The 25,133-nt window shown below is 40.2% G+C and overlaps 1 pseudogene; it reads right to left on the bottom strand.

The window, feature by feature from the left end:
* Positions 1-18,915: 18,915 nt before the first annotated feature.
* LOC123253487 lies at positions 18,916-19,891 on the bottom strand (annotated as a pseudogene).
* Positions 19,892-25,133: the final 5,242 nt, after the last annotated feature.

Genomic DNA, 25,133 nt, shown 5'->3' with positions numbered 1-25,133 from the left:
AAGGAGGTTAAGTAGTGCTCAAGATCATATAGTAAATGTCTGAGGCGGAATTTGAACTCCGTTCTTTCTGACTCCAGGGCTAATGGCACTTAGCTGCCTCTAGGCAAAGATATTTTTAAATCGTCATTCAGACCCCTCAGCACTTCAGTAATCTGTTAGGTTATGTCCATGTCATGTTAGGCTATGTTCACAATAACAGAGAAGAAGGGGATTGGTTCCTCATATGGATCGTCCTCACAGGTTAAACAATAGTGGTCCCTTATATGGTACTTCATGCATTTTAAAAACTCTCTTCATATAGACAACGTCCCCAAAGTCTTAGCACGGTTTTAAGCTACTCATGAAACAGTAGCCTCATGGTTCACAACTGCACTAAGACTTTTGGGACATGCCATATTCCTCTCTTTTAAGTCTCCCACTAACCCTCTGATGCATGCACTCCAGATAGTATTGGCTCTGTTTGTCAGAAGAGGAAATGAGCTTCAGAGATAAGAAGTGATTTGCTGGTATTTGTCCCAGGGATGATTTAAACCTCCAGGTCCAGCACCCCATGCACTGTGCCACATTGCGTCTCTACCGTTGCTTAGACATTTGATTGTTCCTTTATTTCCACATGACAGTGATGATTCCTGCCCCCTGTTAAGCCAGCAGGTATGAAAGAGGCTAATGCAATCCTGCCTATAACATGATTGGCATTTTTTATTGTGCATCAGTTATATGCTAGGCATTTAAAACAATTACCATATTAAGGACTAGAACTGCACAGAGATAAGCCATATGGATTCAAGGCTGGTCACAACAGCCTTCAGAAATGCACTTTCAGTGGGGGAATTACCCAAGTTAATCAATGAACACCTGGCCTGCTATGTGCCTGGCCTTGTGTTAGTCGATGGGGTGCTATGAGAGAAGTAGGACTCTCGTGCTCTGTTTTTAAGGAGCTAATCAGGGAGACAAGACTAACACACGTGAAATCAGAGAGAAATGCGCCAGGCGCCTGGTTAATGATATCTGCCTCTGCCTGCTTCCTAAAAAGAATTCAAGACAGAATACAAAATTAAAACAGATCTCAAACAGGACAATTAAAAATAAAAACATAACCAAAATCAGGGAGAAGAGGAAGGCAAATTGATGGTACCCGCCACCTGGGATGACTTAATTACTGCACCTGAGCCCTCATTTTAGCTTTGGGGCTCCTCCTTACGAAGGCAAAAATGGAAACACATTGGGTTCTCCAGTTCACATTGTTAGGTAGAAGGGCACACCCAAATGTATGTGAAGGCCTACAGAGAGATGTACCCAGCACTTTTAGGAGGAGTTTGTGTGGGTGGTCATCATTATGGACATCGAGCAGCATGATGGACACATAATGGCTTTCTTTGAAGGTAAGTTCCTTTTGATCTTTGCACCTTGAGCTGCTAGCAAGATGCTATGTGCATATTAGGCACTTTATGAATATTTGCTGAAATGAATCGACTGGCATTATTAAATCTTAGCTTAGGTGAAGACATGAGATAATATGGTCCAGGCATGTGGTTTTCACTTCACCTTGCCTCTCCAATCAAGCCACAAAACGTATTCATTGCCTTCATTTTCTCACCTTCAAAATCTCTTTTCAACTCCTTTTCAGTGGTTTTTCAATCCTACCACTCGACTGAAGCTGTTCTTTCTAAAATACCAAGGGCCCTTAGGCTGAATCTGAGAGCCTATTTTCAACCTTTATTCTTCTTGTCCTCGTCTCATTTTTTGACGCTGCTGACTACTCCCTCCATTTCTGGATAGCCTTTCCTCTCTAGGCTTTCACAACTGCTCTCTATTTTTTCCCTTACCTCATTCACTATTTCTTCTCATCCTCTTTTGCTGGGTCATCATCATTGTCCAAATTCATAAATCTAGGTGTCTCCCTGAGTTCCATTCTGGACTCTGTTCCCTATTCTCTCCACACTCCTCTCTTTTGGTGATCTCATCAGTTTCCATGGACTCAAGTATAATGTCTATGTAGGTGACTCCCAAATCTATATATCCAAAATTAGAGAGGCATAATCTCTTTTTAAAATCAGTTTCACATCTCCAACTTCCTGTTGAGACATCTCCAATTAGATATCCCTTAAGGTTCCCAAATTCGATTTGTCCAAAATTAAAATTATTATCTTTCCCACCAAATTGATCCTTCATCCAAACTCCCCCCACCCCTTTTTTTAAACCCTTACCTTTCGTCTTGGAATCAATACTGTGTATTGGCTCCCAGGCAGAAGAATGGTAAGGGCTATGCAATAGGGGTCAAGTGACTTGCCCAGGGTCACACGGCTGGGAAGTGTCTGCAGCCAGATTTGAACCTAGGACCTCCCGTCTCTAAGCCTGGCTCTCAATCCACTGAGCTAATCCCCCTTTTTTTCAAAGGGCACCACCACCGTGGTCAAGTTAATCCTTAAGTCTTCCTTCTCCCCACTACACCATATATCCAATCTTTTGATAAGTCTAGTTTGTTCAGTCAGTAATATTAAATAATGATATTGTTTGTATTCATCCTTTTCTTTCTACTTACATGGCTAGAACTTTATTTTACCCTGCTCTCTAGTCAGCAAGCTCCAGTAGTTTCCTGTTATCTTCAGGATCAAATACCTATTGATTCCTATGTCACTTAAAGCTCTTCATAACCTGGCCTTTCTATTCTTATATCTGATTCTCCTCCTTATACTCTTATGTTCTAGCAACACTTACGTAATTGCATTTCCCCAAATGCAACATTCTATCTCCCACGACCTGGTCTTTGCTCTCACTGGTCTCAATATTAGGAATGCACTATCTCCTCACCTTCACCTGCTAGTTTTCTTTATTTCCTTCAAGACTCTCATCAAATCCAACCTTCTCCTCAAAGCTTTTCCCAGTCCCCCAAGCTGCTATACATTTCCATCTATTTTGTGTATATTTTCTATCTACATAGTTATCGATATGTTATTTCCCCCATTTGAATATAGGTTCCCTGAAGGCAAAGACTGTATTGTTGCCTTTCTTTACACAGTGTCTGAAATATAATAAACGCTTAATAAGTACTTTTTTATCTGGATATCTGCATATTTTATCTGGAATGTTATGACAATCTCCTAATGGGTCTCCATTTCCATTTTCTTCCCTCTATAATCCACCCTCCACACAGTTACCAAAAAGATCTTGTAAAGTCATAGACTTGGAGCTAAAAAGAACCCAAGAAAGGCCATCTAGTCCAAAACCCTCATTTTATAGATGAGAAAAACTGAGACTCAGGAACAGGAAGTTACTTGGCCAAAATAACAAAAACAGTAAATGGCACAGAGGGAATTTTGGCCCAATTCCTAAGTCCCATGTCCCTAAGAGAATCACTTCCTGCCTATATGGTATTATTTCTATCTCCACACTACCTGTGTACAATATAACCCTACTTTCTTCCTTCTCGGATGTGATTATTTTTTTAATTTAATGTTGTTTTCTCAATTAATAACATTGACTTTTTTCTCCCTCATCTCCCTCTCACTGAAAAAGAAAAGTAATATCCTTATAAGAAATATGCACAGTCGAGCAAAACAAATTCCCAAATTCTCTATATCTCAAAGTATACATTTCATTCTGCAGCCTGAGTCCGTCACCTCTCAGGAGGTAGGTATTATGTTGATCATTGCACTGATCAGAATTCTTTAGTTTTTCCAAGTTTTATGTCTTTTCAATGTTGTTATGGTTTAAATTATTCTCCTGGTTTGGCCACATTATATGCTTGGGTTCAATAGAAGTCTAATCAGGTTCCTCATTTTTTAAAAGAAATATAGAATCTGGGGGCAGCTGGGTAGCTCAGTGGAGTGAGAGTCAGGCCTAGAGACGGGAGGTCCTAGGTTCAAACCCAGCCTCAGCCACTTCCCAGCTATGTGACCCTGGGCAAGTCACTTGACCCCCATTGCCCACCTTTACCAATCTTCCACCTATGAGACCGAATACACCAAAGTACAAGGGTTTAAAAAAAAAAGAAATATAGAATCCAATTACCTTTGTGCACCATCATTTGTTAAGTTCTCCCCCCAATTCATGGGTACCCAACCTCCAGTTCTTTGTTACCCCAAAAAAAGAACTGTTACAAATCTTTTTGTACATATGAGTCCTTAATGATTTCTTTGAATTCTTTCTGGTCATGATATCACTCTATCAGAGGATAAGCACAGATTAGTAAGTTTTAGGACATCCTTACAAATCAGTTCCTAGAATATGTGGATCAGTTCAGAGTTCCAACAATATTACATTAATGTGCCTGTTTTCCCACAGACCCTCCAGCAATATTATTTTTCATTTTTTGTTGTTGTTAATTTTGATGATCTAATAAATATGAGGTACATCCTCAAAACTTTTTTATTGAATTTGATTAATTATTAGGGATGTGGGATTTTTTTAATATGGATATTGATAGTTTGGATTTCATCTTCTGAAAAGTGTCTTTTCATATCCCTTGACCATTCATCAGTTGTGGGGAATGATTCTTATTCTTATAAATATGAATCAGTTCCCTCTCTATCTTGGAAATGAGAACGTTAGCAAAGAAACTTACTGTGAATATTTTTCTCCAGTGACTTCCTTCCTTCTCATTGTAACTGCATTGGTTTTGATTTGTAATTAATTTGTTTTAAATTCATATATATAAATTCATATATATAAATTTATAGACATATAAAGATTATCTATTTATCTTCTATGATCTTCTCTATCTCTTTTTTGGTTATGTACTCTTTCCCTAAAGGGGAAAGTATTTAATTCCTTGGTCCTCTGATTTGTTTATGAGGTTACCCTTAATATCTAAGTCATGTTGTCATTTGGAATTTATCTTGCTCTAGCTTGTATGATTTCAGTCTACTTGTAATTTCTTCCAGACTGCTTTCACATTTTCCTAGCATTTTTTAAATTAAAAATGAATAACAATTTGGGTTGACTAATTCCTACTCCTAACAAATGAGATCTTTAGGTTTATCAAACATCAGGAAACTATGTCCCTGTCCATCTGTTGATTTTTTTTACCTAATATATTCCACCGATCAACCTCTCTGTTTTTTAACTAGTACCAAATCATTCTAAAACTTTGTAATATTATTTGAGATTTTTTACTACTTGGATCTGTCCTTTTCTACTTTTTTCAATAGTTTTCTTGATATTCTTGATCTTTTTGTTTCTAGAGATGAAATTTTCTATTCTTTTTTTCTAGCTCTATAAAGTAATTTTTGGTAGTGTGATTGGCATGGCACTGAATAAAGTCATTTGGGTAATATGGTCATTTTTGCTATATTGCTTGACCTGCACATGAACAATTAATATTTCTTCATTTATTTAACTCTGTCTTTATACAAATTGTGTTTTGTCATGTTATTCTTCTAGTATCTGTGCATCTTGGAAGGTAGTCTCTCAAGTAATTCTGTGATGCTGTGATTACTTTAAATGGAATTTCTCTTTCTATATCTTTCTGCTGAGTATTTTTGGTGACATACCAAGATGCCGATGATTTTGTTGTTAATTTTTAAAAGAAAAATTTAGGTTCTGGGTTAGAATTATTATTAACAATTGTTTTTTGGCTTCAAGGCATTATAGAAGAGCTAGGCAATGGGAGTTAAGCAACTTGCTGTGGGTCACAGAGCTAAAAAGTATCTGAAGCTAGATTTGAACCCAGCACCTCCCATCTCTAGGCCTGGCTCTCTATCCAGCGAACCATCTAGCTGTTGTGCTGATGCTTTGTGTGGACTTGTTTTATATACAATTTTGGGCAATTTTGCCCACAAGAACCATTGATTCCAAAATCTGAGAAAGGGTTTAGTTCACAGATAAAGGATTAAGTGTTCTTTCACCACCATCACCCAGATTTCAGACCTGGGCTGGTAAAGTTTGAATGGTAGAGGAGAAGGGTAGGAAACCATTGATAGGAGAGAAGTTAGTCACATATTTATCAAATGTCTACCATATACAAGGAAGGCCCTGTTCTAGACAATTGCTTTTTGGGTTTGGAGAAGAGCTCATGATTGGTGACCCCTGAACTTTTTATTTCAATAGAGTGTGGCTGAAGTATATACCATTCATTTCAGAAGGAAGGAAAGAAATAGCCAAGGAGACAACTAGGTCAAGCGAGGGATTGTGGGCTTTTTTTTAAGATAGAGGATGTGAGTATTTAAGGAGGCACCTGAGGAAGAGGTTAGAGGATACTGCTATCAAATCTGAATGAAATTTCCTATCTGTAAATCTCTAGAGAATGTGGACTATACAAGTTGTACATAATGCCAGTCTTTCAGCAGGTAGGTGCTTTGCCCACTTACCAAGCATTATGGCCTCCCCAAGAAATGTCCTTCAGTTCCCCTAGAGCAGGGGTCGGCAATGTATGGCTCTAGAGCCATATCTGGCTCTTTTGAGGACCAGATATGGCTCTTTCTGCAAGAGCCATAAAGTCCATTTTTTTCAGGCGCTGTTACAGGAGCGGCACTGCGAGCACTGTACGGCTCTCATGAAATTACATTTTAAAAAACATGGCATTTGTGACTCTCACGGCCAAAAAGGTTGCCGACCCCTGCCCTAGAGAAATAGTCCTTTGTAGTCATCCAGAGTTTGGCCCCCAGTATTGCCATTTCTACCCAAAAGCCTATTTGCCGTGCGATAAAAATGATTTCAAGACTGTTGATAATTAAAAACTAAACTTGTCAAGGAAGATCAAATCTTGTGGAGATTTCCTCCCTGTTTTGGTCACATAGGCTTGAGAAAGATGACAAATGATTGGGAGATCTGGTGATCCTTTCCCAACGAAAACATGGACTTTGAGATAATAACTTGATATTACTCTGTTTCAGAAACCACTGTTTCTTGCAAACCACATTCTTTTGGGGAAAAAAGAATGCTAATATAAAGAACTCCCCTTCTTTCCAAATTTCTGGAATCTTTGTTTAATATTCATGGAGATCTTATTTTCTTGCCATCACTTAGAGACTGCAAAATTCACCTGTCTCCATTTTTACTTCCACAATTTATCAGAGAAGTTGTGACTCACTGAAATGTTTTCCTCCCAGGCCTATGTAATATGTTTAAACCTTTTTAAAAAAATATTAAACCTCCTATTAAGCTGCTGAGGTGGAAGATAAGGGATGTAGAGCTTTCAAACATTTAAATCAGTGATTCCCAAAGTGGGCACCACCACCCCCTGGTGGGTGCTGCAGCGATCCAGGGGAGCGGTGATGGCCACAAGTGCATTTATCTTTCCTATTAATTGCTATTAAAATTTTTTTTTAAAAATTAATTTCCAGGGAGCGAAGGAATATTTTTTCTGGAAAGGGGGCGGCAGGCCAAAAAAGTTTGGGAACCACTGCTTTAAATTTTGTTCTGCAGCTGAAATACTATTCCAATGTTGAGTTGGACATTTGAGCATTTACAACTGGAGTCAGACATTCTCTGAATATACACAACATTGCACTGGGAGTCTGGTACTAGTCCAAATAGTCATCATAGAGGAAAGAAGAAAGAGGGAGAATAAGCTGAAATTAAAGGGCTGCTTGTGAGTGACTTTTTCTATTAAATTCCAATGAGCACACATCTCTGCCATGGAAGAGTGTACCTCCATGTTCTTTAATAACTCTACAGTAATCACAACCACCGGTCGAAAGCAGACTATGCAAAGATGAATTCATTTCCCAGCTGAACCCTAGGTTCTCTTCAATCAGAATCTTTGCAATCACGGAAACATCATATTTTACTCAAAACAAAACAAAACTCAACAAACCAACAAAGAGAAAAATGAGACAGGCCCCTGAATTTCTGTCTCTAAGGGGGAGACTAAGGAAACAATCTTTGCCCTCTTCGTTGTTTGCCAGTGAGGCCCCTCAGCAAGGGCTTAATTTGATTATGCCTTTGCTAAGGCAGCCAGCGATGGGCCACATCCTGAGCATCGCTCCATGCCCACTCTGAAAAGGGGTCTCTTGTGGATGCTTTCGAGAAAACATGACCCAGAGACATTATGCTGCATATGCAGCTGGAGATACGAGCGCCTGTTTCTTTAACACTTTATCATTTTATGACATTTTAATTTCCCAGTGAGTATGATTAATACTACTGGGAAATAATTTATCACTAGCACTAATTCATCTCTAAAAATCAGCCGGCAGTGGTTTTGAGATCTTGCTGATATTTCCCTTCATTTGTTACGTTGCCGTGCCATCATTAATACCATATTTAGCCTCCTTGTTGACAGGTATCACATTGTCTAGCTTTAAGAAGAGTGTCCCCTACAGTTCAAAGGCATTTGGGTCCTTGGGAAACTAAATTATGCTAAAGCAATAGACTGGAGCGCCGAAGCCTGTTCTTGGCCATATGTTGGAAGCAATCAGAAAGTTGAAGTTGCATCTCTCCGGTGTTTATTCTGCTATAAAAAGCATAATCTCATGAATCATGTGGCACTGTAATGGAGAAGTTTTCCTTTTGTCTTTATTTCCCATTAAATCTCGCTTGCAGCTTCGATGACAGCAAAAGTAGGTTATGCATATGAGCCTAAATCAGAAATCACTTGCCAAGAAATCAACGTTGGGGGCATGATTTAATTTGGCCTTGCTGGTTCTCCCGTAGAAAAGAAACTTCTCTTGCTTCCGCTTCCTCAGTCGGAATCTTGCTTGATGGGGATGTACACAACTCCCTCGAAACAAAAGACAGGCTGACGTGGACGTGGGCATCAGTGTGTTTTCTGCCGCCTCATGGGCGTGCAAAAGAAACAGAGCTTGGGAGTGCAGTGCATGGGGGCCCCATCCCCCTCCCTACCCGAAAGCCAAAAGAAATGCTATGGAGTAGCTAACCTTTAAAAATCGCTAGATTTTATTAAACTGTAATAACAACAATAATGACAATAGCACTTACTAAGGCTACGGTGTTTCCAAAACCCTTTCCATATGCTATCTCATTGGATCCTCACAACAACCCTGGGAGGTGGATGACGTTACTATTCCCAGCTGGGCCTCAGTTTCCTCATCCATAAAATGGGTAAGTTCTTACGGCAAGATCCAAACTTGCTTTCCTGATTCCTGTTAGCTGCCTGCCTCTGGGACTCACCAGAACCATTGAATCCCAAAGCTTCTTGTAGTCAAACCTAGTCCTAGCTATATCAGCCAGAGACGGTCCCCACAAAGCTGCTTTTTACTGGCCCGTGGTACACTCACTGTACACGGTACACTGTCTGACTCACTCACTGACTGACCAGTAATGCTTGTCTCATTTTGAGCCTTTTCACAATAAGAAGCATCAGTTTACAGAATCAGATGTTAGTTACTTCCTTTTGAAAGGACTTCCCATTTAAACTCTATATGGCTAATAGGTATCCACTCATTCCACAGTGTCTCCCCCATTAGACTGTAAGCTCCTCAAGAGCAGGAATATTTTTCTTTGTATCTACAGCACTTAGCACAGCATTTGGCTCGTGGTAGGCACTTACTAGATACTTGCTCATCATTATGAAACTGATCATGGTGATGAACTGATGTTTGTTGTATGGAATAATGACTCCTGGACTTGGAATCAAGAAGCTACTGGCTCATGCTCCTGAACAAGACACTTGGTTGAGTATCAGTTTTCTCATCTGTAAAATGGGGGTAATAATAGCTCATCCACCTTCTAGTGAAATAACATGCATAAAGAACTTAAGGAAGGCATATATTAGTAGATGTTACTGTATTGCCCTTTCTATCACTGTTACTGTTGGAATGGACCTGTTATTTCATAGGCATACGGAGATCCTGAGGAGGATACTGCCTTGCGCAATGCAGATCATTACTTTCTCTGAGACTTGGGTATAAATGCCCCCTGAAATGTTGTTTCACCCAATGCCATGTTTCCTCTAAATGAATTAATATGTACCAGTACTTCACAAAGTATAAACATAGCTGTCATTGTCTAGAGGAACCCAGTGGAGAAAGCAAGTCACTACTGATTTGGAGGTAGGGACATCAAGGGGAGCACAGTATTTTCTTTCATTGGGGGTTCTGGGAAGAAATGCGTCGTCAAATATTATTAAATGGAGTTTTGTGCTAAGAGCATGAAAAGCACCATGGAATATGCTCTATCATCCCTCCTAGCCCATGTTTCTCCAATCCTCTCCTTTCCTTCGAATAGCAGGGGATCAGGAGAATGGCGCCCAAGGGGACGAAGAAGGGTCATTCAGCATTCCAGTTAGTTCCTTTCTCCCTAGATTCCCTGTTCTGGAAATTTGACTCCCACTTGTCACACATATTCTCTCCTTGGAGTTGTAAGGGAAGAGCTGCCTGGAAGTTGAGTGAGTACTTCCCAGAGTCCATTTCTGCAGGAGTTGCCAAAATATTAGTCATCCACTATAAGTTTGCATAAACAGCCTTAGCATAGCCATTTATTAAGTGGAAACCCCTGTGACTAATTCTTATTAGACTGTCCCCATCAAGCATTCTCTTCTGAGCCCTGCAGGCAAGAGCCAGCTGTGTTGGTGGTGAGCTTTTTTTGATTCTGCCTCGTGGTACTTAACTTTGAGTCATGGTAGGACTCTCTAGTCGAGGCACACAGGTCTTTCATCCAAAATTCAGGATGACTCACTGGGAATCCTAATCCAATTACTATTCACCTCAGGGGGTGGGAATTGATGCTTAGCCTGACACTAGGCTCACTAGTAAATGAAATGGGACCTTAAGTAGGAGCTTCTGCTCCCCCTCCTTCTCCTTGATGGCTAGGTAGGTGGGAGCCATTATCTTCGCCTTGCTGGATTTGGTAGGGAGAAAGGGAGAGGAAAGAACAGATTGGAGAATAGATAGTAATAGTAGGAGTTTGTCATAGCAGCAGGTACAGCCGTGAGACCACTTGGAAAATCTACCCCCTATCCCTTTTGGGCTCCACTTGATGGCTGATTCCAGGGAACAAAAGGAAAAAAAAAACTAATAAAACAGTAACTAGAAAAGGATTGTTGCTAGCAGATAATAGTAATAATAATAAAAGCAGTAGTAATAGATAATAAAAGATGAGCCTTAAATAATAACAAAAGATGAGATGAACAAGCTGAATAACAATAATATCGAAGATTAATGATGAGAGGCAGTGTTGTATGGTAGTTAGAAAATGGGCTTTAGAGTCGGGAAGACCTGAGTTCAAGGCCCACTTCTGACACCTCTGCTGAGTGACCCTTGGCAAATTAATTCCTGATTTCCTGTCACCTAGAGGAAAGCAAAGGAAATGAGGGCAGGGTGTGTCAGAGAAGCTATGCTTCCTCTGGTGTTTTTCATCTTCTCAGAACTCCCTTACCTATGAGGAGCAGCATCACTGGCATTCTTTTTACAGCCTCCAGAGAGCTCAAACTACTGCTTTATATGTAGTGTGGAATAGAAAAGAGATTCCAGTAGAAGGTAAGCTCCCCGAGAAGGCAAGCGGAGTTTTCAGTTTTCTCTTTGTGACCTTTTTGGGAGCTAGCGGGTGGGTCTTGACTTGGGGTTCACAAACTTGCTTAAGTATCTTGATAACTATGTTTTTTTCAAATATAATTGGTTTTCCTCGTAATCTTATGCATCTTCTGTGATGCATTTAAAAGAGGCTCATAGACCCCCAGAAATGCCAAAGGGCTCCAGGTCACAAAAAATGTGATAAATCATTGCGCTGAAGCTTAGCCCAATACCTGGCATGTAAAAGCTGGATAATCAACACTATGGTATTTGTTAGCCATGTGCCTAAGGGCAAAACCTCCTCTTTCTGGGCCTCAATTTCTCCATCTGTCAAATGGAAACTGATCATGCTGTCACTAGAAGTCTATTGTAAGGAAAGGCCATTGCTCTTGGACTCCAGACTCCAATGACTGGACTGGAGCTTTGACATGAGACATGAGATTGACCTAAATCCTTCCAGTTTGGGGGCATGGTAATTTGCTTCCATGTTTTTCAGTTGCAGTAAAGTTTTCCCTTAGGCTGCATGGAGCCCTGTAATGAAATCAGATTTACTTTGGGGTCTGGCTATCACATGGGCTGTGCAGTTTGGGTTGTCAAGGTCTTCTTAACAGGGAACCCCATCCGATGACAGTATTTCAGAGGACAAATGTGGGGCATCCCTGGCCTGCAGGAGTAAGTTCTAAGCTCTCCTAAAGTTAACAGGAACATTCCTGCTATTCAGAAAGCAGCAAGCTACATAAGAGAGGGTCGAGAGAAAGCTTGCTTTACTTACCAAAGGCTGTAGCATAGGGCAAAGAGCTCGAAGTTGCGAGAGCTAGCTTCCAGCCAGGCCTCTGTGACTTGCTTGTTTTGTGAATTTGGGCAAGTTGTATCCTTTCTTTGTACTCTGTAAAATGAAGGATTTCAAAGCACCCTCCCAGATCTAACAGATTCATGTAGGTTAAGTGTGGTCTGAGGCCACACATAGGACCCTCTGATGGGAGGTCAGGGAGGAAATGCATCATCAAATATTATTTGATCAATTTTTGTACTGAGGGGGAAAAAAAGCACAATGAGCACAATAGGGTATGCTCCTCCCATTCCTATTCCTCACATTCTCTCCTTTCCTTTGGGTGGCAGTGGATCAGGAGAAAGATGCCAAAGTGGAAAAAGAAGGGTCATTAGTCATTGCAGTTAGTTCCATTCTCCCCAGATTTCCCACTCTAGAGTTCCCAAATGGCTCTCACCTTTCACATGTATTTCCTTCTTGGAGTTACAAGGAAAGAGCTCCCTAGAATAAGTTGAATGAGTAATTCCCAGATTCAAAGATCATCTAGTTCATCATTTTACAGAGCAGTAAACTGAGTCTTGTAGAGGGGAAATGAATTTTCCAAATTCACATATCGTAGCCTAGATCTAGAGCAGTGATTCCCAAAGTGGGCGCCACCGCCCCCTGGTGGGTGCTGCAGAGATCCAGGGAGGCGGTGATGGCCACAGGTGCATTTATCTTTCCTATTAATTGCTATTAAAATTTTTAAAAAAATAATTTCCAGGGGGCTAAGTAATATTTTTTCTGGAAAGGGGGTGGTAGGCCAAAAAAGCTTGGGAACCACTGATCTAGAGGGAGAAGGGCCATCAGAGGCCATCTAGTCAAAACCTCTCATTTTACAGAGAAGGAAACTGAGAGACCAACAATGTTAAATGATTCAGAGTAGAGAATTTGGAAGGAGTTAAGGAAGTCCAACTTGTTCTTACTGTAAACTGCCTCTAAAGTCAAAAGTATTTAATCCTATTTCTAATGCTTGCTGCCTGTGTGACCTTGGGCAAATCTGATCACCTACCTGGCCCTCAGTTTCTCTCTGAAAAATAAGAGTATTAGATTAGATGGTCTTTGAAGTACCTTCTATTTCCATACTAGACCTGAGTATATTATAAAGAGAATGAGGTAGAATTATGGTAGAAAGAGACCTGGGGGTCAAGTCCTGGTTCCAGTGCTTATAAGCTATGTGACCATATGCAGGGCCCTTGATCTCAATGAACCTCAATTTTCCCATCTGCAAAATGGATATGAAAATGTTTTCAACTATCTACTTGCCAGGGTTATTTTGCAAAAAGTCCTTTGTAAACAATAAAGTATTAGAGAAAAGTGAACCATAATCCTAATTGGGTGATTTTAGCTTTCTTTTGTGTATTGCCTTCTCTACCACAAGCTCTTTGAGGACAGGGACTATTTTCCTTTTTTCTCATTTCTATCCCTACATTTATTTAGGTATCTCATATATACACATACACACACATATTTATTTGCTTATTTATTTGTTTGTTTGTTGTGTGTGTATGTGTACATACTGTGTGCATGTGCCTGGAACATTTATTGACTTGTGACTATTTGCTGCAACAGTGGTATGGATCACTGGGTTAGAATTTTCATGGCTGGCATGGAAAATGAACAGCAAAGACATGGGCCTGCAAATAACAGGTATCCATTTAGAAGGAGATCTAGGTACAAAGCTCTTTTTTAAAAAAATCATTCAATATGCATTTATTAAGTACCTGCTGTATGCCAGGTAGTATGCTAGGAACTGGGGTTAAAATACCAAGAATGGAAGAGTTCCTGGCCTCAAGGAGCTTACGTTCTAGCACGAAAGACAAGTATGTGTGTGTGTGTAGGTATACATGTATTTAAAATACATAGAAAACAAATGAAAAGTTTGTTGGGAAGGCACAAGTCACCGTGGGGTGTGGGAGTGATCAGAAATACGTTTGAAATCGTTATTAAAGCCAGTGTTTTGAGCAAGATATTTTAAATGCTTGTAAAAGAGCCATCCATGTACCTTGCATCCAAGGGTCATAGGACTTAGAGCTGAAAGGGACTTTAGAAACCATCTCATCCATCCTCTGCTGAAAGTGAGAGGGGAAAAGACTTCCCCAAGGTCACATAAATAGAAAATAGTAGAGCCAAGATTCAAATCCTCTTTTGAGGCTCCTACCGTCTTTAGAGTGTGTATATGTACACACATATACAATATACATACATGATATACACAAACCTACATAACTATATAGACACATAAATGCACATATAACTATATAGACATATAATTATAGCTATAGATATAACTATGGATATAGATATGACTATAGATAAATACACACACATACACACACACACACACACATACACAGAGATATCTACAAGGTGTCCCCAAAGCCTTAGTGCAGTTTGTACTTAGATTGTAAGCTCCTCAAGAGCAGGGACCGTCTTTCCTTTTTAGGTATTTATATTCCCAATGCTGAACACGGTACCTAGCACATAATAGTCACTGACTAACATTTATTGACAATTTGCTGAAGCACCGATATGGGCTACTGGCTGGGTATTCTTGTGGATGACGTGATAAAGGGATGGTTCAGAGCTGTATCTGATTGCACCCTGCCCCCTGCCCCAGTAGCTTGTAGATTCTCCTTATATGTTTTTCTTTATTTGTATCTATTTTACATATCTTTGTATACATACTTGTCTCTCACACTCTTTAAGAGCAGGGACTATTTTATTCTTGTGTTTGTACATATATGCCCCCATACACGCATATATGTATGTATGTATGTATATACCATATCATAAAAGTCTCCGTGCCCTTTAAGCCATTAAATACTTATAAAAACTTCATACATATATATATATATATATTTGAAGGCATATATATACACACATATATATACATATACATATATATCCTTTTTTTAAAAACCCTTACCTTCTTGTCTTAGAATCAATGCTCTGACTCAGTTCCAAGGCTGAAGAGCACTAAGGGCTAGGCAGTGGGGGTTAAGTGACTTGTCCAGGGTCACACAGCTAAGTGTCCGAGGCCAGATTTGAACCCAGGACCTCCCATCTCTAGGTCTGTCTCTCTATCTAGTGAAGCAAGTAGCTGTCCCCTCTAGAGATCCTTTTTTATTTTTTTAAACCCTCACCTTCCATCTTAGAATCAATACTGGGTATTGGTTTTAAGGCAGAAGAGTGGTAAGGGCTAGGCAATGGGGGTCAAGTGACTTGCCCAGGGTCACACAGCTGGGAAGTCTCTAGGCCTGGCTCTCAATCCACTGAGCCACCCAGCTGCCCCCTGTAGATCCTTTTTAAAAGGTTCAAGAAAGGTTTAAAGAAACTTGAGGGTGTTCATTCCCTGGAGAATTGTTCGTGGGAAGTTAGGGACTCTCCAGCTATATCCTTCACCAGAGGAAAGGATCCCCCAGAAGCCACATGCCATCCTTTTTCCACACATCATTCCAAAAATTCCTTGGTGGCCACTGCCTAAGTAAGAGCCCAGGGATCACCCCTGGCCTGTCCAAGGGGGCCCATGCTTATGGAATGTTGTCACCGTTTGCCTCACATATGTCTACCCTTCAAATGCTGAGCACGCTGAAGTGAATGGCCCTATACAGTAGATTGATTTGTACCTTACACATCCAAGAGTGTCTGGTGGACTCCTGTCTCTTGGGCCTATATTCAGGAATCCTCATCACATCCTATTCCAATCCCATTCTGGGGAGAAATGACCTGAAAAATGTTACATTCTGCAGGGACCTGGTCGAACTGGAAATACTAATTGGCTTGGACAGGGATATCATCGTCAAAATTTCCACTTATAGTAGCTCCAAGATGCTGCTGGGAATATATTGGGGCAACCTCTGGTCTTCCTGGAGGCATGGGGAATGCTACAGATGAGCGCTCTGTTCTGGGCACATGGATGGGAGTTTATTTTTAAGAGCTGGAGTAGCAGTTGATAGGCTTTTGCCTCTCCCTCTTTGTCCGAAACTGAACCTTCAGAATCTGTTTCTAGAGGCCCACCCTGCTGCATAAACCATCTAGGAATCAGTGGAATTGAACTTTGAGATATCATTACAAATAATAGGCTATCTACTGCCCAGAAACCAAAGACATGAATCTAAATGTTAGATTCCATGCCATCGAAGCTGATTTATCATTTGTAGACAGTGGAAGAGATTTTTACCCATTATTTGTAAGCCGTGAAGGGAATTTTTTGGCCTTTTTCTTTCTCTTTTTTTTCTCTTTCTTGGAAGCAAAGGGCACACATACTATCATCTCACAGCTACAAGACCCAATGTTTTATTTAAGATGTATAACCCTGCGTCAGACCTCAAGGTATGCTGGTGTTGATTTTTATCGTATGATGGAGGAAGATGAGAAGTTAGTGATAATATTTTGATATTCTCTGAGGGAGAGTTCCGAACTTGCTTAGAAAGCTCAACTCCTATTGTCGGTCTGGGTTTATCACAACCAAAAAGCATTATATCGGGGCTTTGAAGTTATATTTTAGAAGATATGGTCTAGAGTACAAAGCAAGCCATACGGGGGATTATTTGATCACATTCTTGCTGTATTTCAGTTCACAACATTGACAGGGAATGTCTTCATCTCAAAAAAAATAAAAAAAAAACAAAACAGAACAGAACAGACTAACTTAGAATGAGTTGCACAGCTGAATGACTGGTAGCCTCTATACACATATTTACATTTCCACTACTGGATTGTGTATTGAGGAAAGTGTTTTACTATTGAGAGTCGTCAAATAACAATCATTTAGAAATCTGCTCTTTGCTGGCCTGCAGAGGCAATGGAAATGAAATCCATGAAGCCTGTGTGGGGACTTTGTGGTGTCTGGGTAGGAAAATTCCAGCTTGATGAATATTCATTGTAAATCTGGAAATCATACAGTATTCATGGCTCATAGTTGGAAATGTACCTTGGAGTGATAATATTTTACCAGCTAATTCTCTTACTCTCGATGTAAAGAAGTAATGGTGGTGGTGGTGGTGGTGGTGGTGGTGGTGGTGGTGGTGGTGATGATGATGATGATGATGATAGTGGTGGTAATAGTGATTATATCTTAATTCTTAGAAGTCATTTTATAAGTAGGAATCACCAGCTTGGCAAATACAGCTACATACTCAATGTATAAATAGAAGGGAAGAAAAAAGAAATAGACTACCTTGCTTAGGATGAGAAAGGTCACAAGTTTATACCTCAAAAAATATTGTGAAAACATCTCAAAATATCTTACTATTGGCTTTCTCATTCAAATGAGAGCCAGGAGAACTATTGCTCGATCAGCTACAGAAGATCTGGGAGCCCAAAGGCTAAATGACCAACCCAGAATGGGGATAGTTGCACCAAATTCATTCAAAAATTCTGATAGTGTGACTCAACTGAGTGTATAAATTGCATACTTATTTAATTTCCTAATGACTCAAGGCTGGGACAGATCTAGTACCTACCGCACTAAATGAAAAGCTGGATTCAAAAAAGTTCTTGTTGTACTAAAATGATGGGGTAGATCCTGTTTGATGAAATCAAGTTCTTCAATTACTCTAGTAATTCAGTCTTGAGTTTTTTATTCCAAATTTCACAAAACCTAAGGAAATAAGCATTTCCATATACAAAACAAAAGACGATAGTACAAAAATGAAGCCACAAATCTCCTATATGTTTAGCTTACTTTTCTTCATAGGCTAAAAATGAGTCCCTTCCAGTAGTATCCCAGTCCCTTCTGAGTCATTTGAAATTGTTCTCTCTGCTACAACTTCCCCTGACACCTCCCCCTTCCTTTGTGGGAGGCGTCAGAGAAAGTATAAAAGAGAAAGTTTTGGGCGCCTTTTCTCCCTCTCTACCCTGAACTCTCACTAGCTCTCTCTACCCTGGAGAGTCTGCTCTGGAGCCCAGAGGCTCTCGGATCCTGAGCTCTCTCTTGGCGCCTTTTTCCCTTTCTATCTATGTCCTAGTTTTTCCTAGACCTTCCTCTTTCTAATTAAAATAAAACCCAGCTATTCTAAACCCTAGTTGCTCTCTGATCTTTTATTTGAGACCCTGCAGGGCTCTGGTTAATTTCCCCTGCCGGGGCTGGAGACCACTACCTTCCTTTCCCTTCCTCTACCTTCCTCTCTCCTTCCTCCCATTCCTCCAATCCTCCTACCTTCATCCTTTCATCCCCCTCACAATCCTCATCCTCTGCTCATCACAGAAGATATCGTCAAGGCGGCCAACATGTACATATAAATTAAATCTTTCATATTTCACCTTTCTATTAACTTTCTGGAGGTAACATTCATGTTTTATTCTTCCAGCATTAATCTTGTGCCTCTGTATAATGTTCTCTTGGTTCTTCTTATTTCACTGTTTGTTACCTTGTATAGTTCTTTTCAAGTTTGTTTTTTAAATCAATTTGTTCGTTTCTTATGGTGCAGTAGTGTTCCATCACAATCATATGCCACAATTTGTTCAGCCATTCCCCAATTGATGGGCATCCACTCCAGTTCTAATTGTTTGTGGGTTTTTTTGCTAAAAAATAGTTTTTATGGTACTATAAGTAGTGTTCGACAGACATATATTGATAGAAAGTTTCAAGTTAGGTAAACAGGAGAAGTAGGGAACATGAAGCTAAGCCTTAACTATTGTCCTTGTGGCCAGATGAGTACTTCTTTTCTTTCTTCTGAGGCCTTGGGCAAATCACTCCAAGCCTTTTTGAGACCCAGTTTTCTTGGGCTTTGTTTCCACATCTGTCACTTGGCAAATGAAGATACCATCTTCAAGATGTTCAGTGTCATCCATTTCATACATGTATGATGATGCTCTTGCAAGTGTGGTCCCATCATTACTGAAGGCAAGTAATGCTATGCTAGTGGGATACCTATGGAATTGATACAATCATTTCTTGTTGAATGGATCCCAAATTAACACATCCATCAGATCTACCTGTAGCAAATATATTGTGAATGGTGAGAAAGGAAATGACATTAACAGGATAAATCTGCTCTCTGTTATTTTCCTTCAGTCTGTGACATTTGAATGCATATTTTTTCTTCTGTACCTCAGGACTTGGTTCCAATATTTAACTGCCACTTGGCCTTCAATAGAGCTTAACACATAACCCTGCTTGCTTGGAAATGCCCGTATGCAATAAGTCTGGTACTTCAGACTAGACTCTCTTCTCTGCTGCACATAGCCCATATTCCTCAAGTCCCATACCAACACTCTCCAACCACAATTAATCTCCAGACACAAAGAGCGTGTAAACCTTTTCTGGCTGAGAAAAGGTTCCTGCATTAGGAGTTCAGAGATCCCACAATGTAACTGTTTGATTCCAACTTCCAGTAACCATAACATTCACTCCTAGCCAATATCCAACACATCTAATAGGTGCATCATGAGTTCCAAAGAGGTTTTCTTGATCAATCTTCAAATCATGCATTTTCGACTGATGATCCGATCCCCCACTCCAAGCATGTGTTGGATCATAGAATGCACAGTTAAGGACGGCACCAGTGTGTTCGTATTTGAGGTGTATGGTCTTGGCAGGGTCATTGTAGAGCCGAACAGAGGTGTCCCAGGATGAGATCAGCAGGAACTGGGATGTTCTGAATTTCACCGAGGAGATACCATCTTCAGGAGGTTGGTTCAACTCGAACTTATTGGACGCAATCATCTTGTAGTTCCCTCTCAGACTACTGTCCATTGCTCCTTGACACCTTCAGGTTCTAATTTTTTGCCACCACAAAGAGAGCTGCTATATTTTGGAGCATGTGGGCTCTTTTCCTCTTTCCCTGTTCTCCTTGGGAAACAGACCCAACTGGGTCTAAGGGTATACAAAATTTTATACTTTCTGGTTAAAATTCCAAATTGTTCTTTGAAATGGTTGGATCAGTTCACAACTCCATCAACAGTGCATTAGTGTCCCCATTTTCCATATCTCCTCCAACATGTGTCACTTTGCCCTTTTGTCATTTCAATCTAGTCTGATGGATGCGTAGTGATATCTCAGAATTGTTTTGGTCTGTATTTCTCTAATCAGTAGTGATTTAGAGCATTTTTTCATATGCTTATTTATGGCTTAGGTTCCTTCACCTGAAAATTGTCTGTTCATATCTTTTGCTCATTTATCAGTTGAGGGTTAGCTCTTATTCATATAAATTTGACAATGTTCTCTATGTATTTTACATTTGAGATCTTTATCTGAGATGCTGTGTATAATTTTTTTTTGCCCAATTCTCTGCTTTCCTTCTGATCTTGGCAGCATATCTTTTATTTGCATAAGAGTTTCTTTATTTTTAATTAGATTTATTTTTTTACTTCACAAGCATTTATATTCTCTTTGCCCTCCCCCACTGGAAATACAAAAAGAAAATCCTTATAGTAAATACATATAATCAAGCAAAACAAATTCCCCCCCATTAGCCAGGTACAGTAATGTATGTCTCATTGGGTACTGTTAGGAAGTAGACAGCATACATTGTGGCTGCTTATGGCACTGATCAGTTGTAGTTCTGAATGTTGCTTTGACCAGAGAGACTGGTCTCAGAGTAGCTAGGTGACTAAGAAGATAAAGCATCAAGCCTGAAGATGGAAGTCCTGGGTTCAAATTTGGTCTCAGACACTTCCTATCTATGTGTCCCTGGGCAAGTCACTCAACCCCCACTGCTTAGTCCTTACTGCTCTTCTGCCTTGGAACCAATACACAATATTGATTCTGAGTCGGAAGGTGAGGGTTTAAAAATAAAGAAAGAAAAGAAAAGAAAAAAATAATTTCCCCCTTGCTAGCCTGATGATGAGTCTGTGAATTTAGGCTGAGAAAACAGCCATATAGTCAACCACTGATTTTCTACTCAAATCCTTTCTATCTTCATAGGAGAACCAAAGTTTACACTCTTTCGGCAGCACCTTTGATAACTGAATCATTGCCAGACAATGGTGACACATTTGAGTCAGGTAGTTGAGGAATAAAATTTGATGAACTCTGATGACAGCTCCAAAATGATATTTATTAGAGATCAATAAATGCAAAGTTCTACTCTTGGAGTCAAAGAATCAAGGGCTTACATATTGGATACTGGAGGTATGGTTAGACAGTCAATAAGCATTTTTGAGTACTGACTATATGCCAGGGACTGTGTTAAGTGCTGAGGATTAAAAAAATTAGAAAAACAAAACCTTACCTTCAAGAAGCATGCATTCTAATGGGGAAGATAACATATAAACCTCTGTATATATTGAATAGATGAAAGTAATTTTAAAGAAGAAACCATTTGTAACTAAAGAGACTCGAAAATACCTCCTATAGAAGGTAGGATCTGAACTGAGCTTTGAAGAAAGCTAAAGAGAAGCTAAAGAAGATATGAAGAGGGAGGACAGTCTAGGTATGGTGGATAGCTAGTACAAAGGCACAGAGATGGAAGATGAAGAGTAACTTTCAAGAAAGTGCAAGTAGGTCAGAGTTGTTGGATCATAGAGCATATGAAAGAGTTAAGAAGACAAGAAGAGGACAGATTATGGAGAGCATGAAATGCCAACCAGAAGAATGTGTATCTGATGCTGGAGGTGATAAAAAGCCCTTAGATGTCACTGGGCTGGGGCAGGGGATAACATGGTTAGTCCTGCACTTTTGAAAAATCACCTTAGCAACTCTAAATGAAGGGTGAATTGGAGTGAGGAGAGACTTGAGGCAAGGAGATTGGTGAAATGGCCACTGTAGTGGCACCAGGGAAAAGGTGCCAAGAGCCTGAACAAGGGTTGTAGTTCTCTATGCAATTGGAGAATGGGGGCGGGGGGATCTGGAAGCTTAGATGAGTATGAAAAAAACAATCAAATGAAGTCAACAACCATTTCTTAAGGAACAACTATAAGGCTAGCGTCATACTGAGCCTTGAGGATATACAGAAAGGTGAAAGCAGTTGCCCCTACCCTAAGAGCTCACAGTCTAATGGGGGACACAATATGCAAACAACTATATACAGGTAAGATATACACAAGATCAACTGGAGATAACATCAGTGGGATATTCCAGGCAAAATACCTAATGTGGAGTTAGGCTACTTTAACAGAAGTAGAGTATCCAAAAGTAGCCAAAATGGGATCAGAGATATTTTCACTGTACTCTACCTTCATCAGACCACATCCGTAATTCTGATCTGGGCCTTACTTTTTGTGAAGGACATTAACAGGTTGAAGTACATTCAAGGACAAGGACTAGAACAGAGAGGGGAAGAGGTTTGGATACTCTGTGAATGAAGATTGATTAGAAGATCTAAACGTGTTTAGGTTGGAGGCTGGAAGACAAACACTTAGAGCTGTCCCAAAAATAGAATGCGCTGCACCAGGAGAAAATAGTTTCCTCTTCACTGGAAGGAAGTCTTCTAATGCTGGATGACCACTTCTTAGGGATATTGTAGAAGGGAATACTATTTAGGGACAGGTAGGACTAGATTGTGTCTATGGGTACTGTTAACCCTGAGCTTCTGCGAATCAACCAAGGATTTTCAGTGTCTTCAGACACTGACCTCTACATCTCCATAAAATAATATATAAAACCTTTCAGCTACTACCCCACTAGACTTTCAGGAGGTGTCTACTTGATACAGATCGGTAATTTAGGAGTCATAGGAAGCTACAAAACAGTCCTTGTCCCGTCTTGTCTCTTTGCCATGCTCTCTGTCTGGATTACCTTTTATGAGATACTCCATTGTCTTTCCCTCTCTGCCCTCTCCCCCAAACACTGCAGACAGAGTTGCCCCTTCTTGCTGAAATCTTCCAATAACACTTTCTTGATACTTGGTAAAAGATCTCCCTCTCCCATACAAACAGGTTGATCTCCTTCATACTCTAAGCCTTGTAGAAAACACATAGAGCTCAAAAACATGTCATTCAGAGAGCAGATCTGAGTTTTTCTCCCCATGTTCCAGTATTGCTGCCCTAGGGAGCCACTAGGATCATCTAGAATACAATTGATCCCCTGGTGCCCCTATTCACACTCACACCAAGTTCCATTGCATTTGCTGGACTGTAAGCCCTAGCCATAAGTGACATTCTAACACATATACCTTCTTCCCTGCCAATTTCCTTGGTGACCTTACTCCACACCTACACATATGCCACTGGGACTCCCAAGTCCCTGATACACACTAAATTGATTTTCATTCGCGCAACTATATATTTTCTGTTTTCTTTTCACCACCACTGACCGTTTTTAAACTCTTGAGACTATGCCTACACCCAGGAATGAATTTCTACCACCTTCTACCTTGTACATATGGAGGTAGAAATAGATCCTGATGTGTCTTATCTATGGATCCAAGGGATAGCTGACAAATGGGAGCAGTCTCCTGACCCCATAGCCTCAGACTTAGAGCCGTACCTTCTTTACTAGCCTTCTTCAAGTCTACTCAAGGAGCAGCTAAGTGGTTAGAGAACCAGGCCTGGAGATGGGAGATCCTGGGTTCAAATCTGGCTTCAGGCATTTCCTAGGTTTGTGACATTTGGCAAATCACTTAACCCCCATTGCCTAACCCTTACCACTTTTCTGCCTTGGAACCAATACTTAGTTTTGACTCTAAGACAGTAATTAAGGGTTCAAAAAAGTCTACTCACAGTATTCACATGGCACTTGACTCTAATATGAGATAGCATGAGCAGGTAAGACCGACAATTTTATCTCCCCTACTATATTTAGACTCCTTAAGGTCAGGTACCATATGTTATTTAGAGTCTTTATGTGGTAGAGTAAGCACTTACATATTGAGTTGAAATGGATTGGTGGTGATTAGCAAGGCAAAGTGGAATCAAGAGTCAATTGCCATCAGTCATCACATTTTGCTGGCTCAGTAGGCCTGAAATGATATAGGAGTTGATTTGTTTTCATAATTTGCAATGAGTAATGGGGCCATTTCTAATTTTGTTTGTTTGTTTATTCATTTATTTGCTTTGGCATCACACCACTGGACATTAGGTTTCCCAATGAATCTAATCCTCCATGCATTATTTCTTAACATAGCAGGATCTAAAAGGAACCAGTGGGAGAGATTTTGAACTTAATTGTTACACCAATGTCATTTTGCCCTCATCATTATACATATGTGTGTATGTGAGTGTGTGTATATAAGTGTGTATAATAAACATAGGGAAAACAACAGCTTGCCAGTATTGCACAGCAACTATAGCCACCTTGAATGGTGATGGAAATCTTAGTTGAGACAGACCTCAGAAGTCATTTAGTCAACCTTTTTTTAAAACCTTTACCTTCCATCTTATAATCAATACTAAGTATTGGTTCCAAGGCAGAAGAGCAGTAAGGGCTAGGCAATGGGGTTAAGTGACTTGCCCAGGGTCACACAGCTAGGAAGTGTCTGAGGCCAGATTTGAACCTAGGACCTCCCATCTCTGGGCCTGGCTCTCAATCCACTGCGCCACCCAGCTGCCCCCAGCCCTTTGCAATATTCTTCCACATAGAGCCATTTCTAGGAAAGATTTTCTTTTTGTATATATTTTCTTTATTGATTAATTAAGAAAAATTTTCCATGGTTCCATGATTCATGTTCTTTCCCTCCCATCCTCCCATAGCCAATGAACAATTCGCTGGGTTTTACATGTGTTATTAATCAAGACCTATTTCCATATTATTGATATTTGCACTAGGGTGATCGCTTAGAGTCTACATCCCCAATCATATCCCCATTGACCCATGTGATCAAGGAGTTGTTTTTCTTCTGCGTTTCTGATCCCACAGTTCTTCCTCTGGATGTGGATAGCGTTCTTTCTCATAAATCCCTCAGAATTGTCCTGGATCATTGCATTACTGCTAGTAGAGAAGTCCATTACATTCGCTTGTGCCACAGTGTATCAGTCTCTGTGTATAAGGTTCTCCTGCTTCTGCTCCTTTCACTCTGCATCAGTTCCTG

The sequence above is a fragment of the Gracilinanus agilis genome, chromosome X, assembly GCF_016433145.1.
Source record: "Gracilinanus agilis isolate LMUSP501 chromosome X, AgileGrace, whole genome shotgun sequence".
Taxonomy (NCBI): Eukaryota; Metazoa; Chordata; class Mammalia; order Didelphimorphia; family Didelphidae; genus Gracilinanus; species Gracilinanus agilis.
Note: the sequence above shows the minus strand (reverse complement) of the source record. Positions and strands in the feature narration are given on the sequence as shown.